The sequence below is a fragment of the Varroa destructor genome, unplaced genomic scaffold (genome assembly GCF_002443255.2).
Source record: "Varroa destructor unplaced genomic scaffold, Vdes_3.0 BEIS01000006.1, whole genome shotgun sequence".
Taxonomy (NCBI): Eukaryota; Metazoa; Arthropoda; class Arachnida; order Mesostigmata; family Varroidae; genus Varroa; species Varroa destructor.
In genome coordinates, this window is record NW_019211459.1 from 10,948,920 (window position 1) to 10,949,804 (window position 885).

An 885-nucleotide genomic window follows, 5' to 3' on the forward strand; every position below is an offset into this window, starting at 1 on the left:
TACATATATAACCTCGCATATATCGTGGCGATTATGAAAGGGCAAGCCTACTTTACAATTCAAGCGCCTGAATACTGGTCTTTTTTTCTAGGACAAGCTTTTCAGTGCCGAACCTAAACACCAAGATGAGAATGTGTGTGCCCAAATGGGCCAAAATGGTACTCTTAAAACAATGTTCCGCAAAAGTCACACTGCCTTTGTCTCAGATCCCTCAGAAGCCTTCTATCACAGCGGACCGTCGATTTTAAGCAATTAAGCAAAGCGCAAATCAGGTAACAGTTAATTCGGTATAAAAACAGTGGACAGTTAATCTCTGCAATGGCGTTATTGTTGTTAATATTGTTGTAAACACTAACGACCCAAATGCAATTTTCCCTTAACACACATTGCGGCTTTGTCGAACACCACCACAGGATAATTACTTGCTACTAAGCATAACTATGGAGGGTTTCAAGTGTGATAATTATGATATCGACATGCTGCAAAGAGTGTTCGCCCACGGGACAGCTACTGAAACGGAGCTTTCTCGTTATCGGAGCACCAGTTGGTTACCATGTTTGTCCATGCCCAATCCCCATGTGAAGCGTCCTGGTAAATGCCGTAGGTGCCATATTATATATGTGTGTAAACTGGCTTCTGGCAACGACATTAGGTACAACCGAGACGAACCTTGCAAAATAATCCTATATATAACCAATAAAACCTAAAAAAATAAGGTCATATCAGATATGACACGTTATTATATTCAATCGGCGTTTTGCCCTCATATTTGGCATTTGACAATGTTTTAATCATCTACACCAAACACAACTGGTCTAGAATCGTTCTACATAGCTAGGTTTTTCAAAGGTTTAGAATTATCGATTACTGAAATATTACTCGATA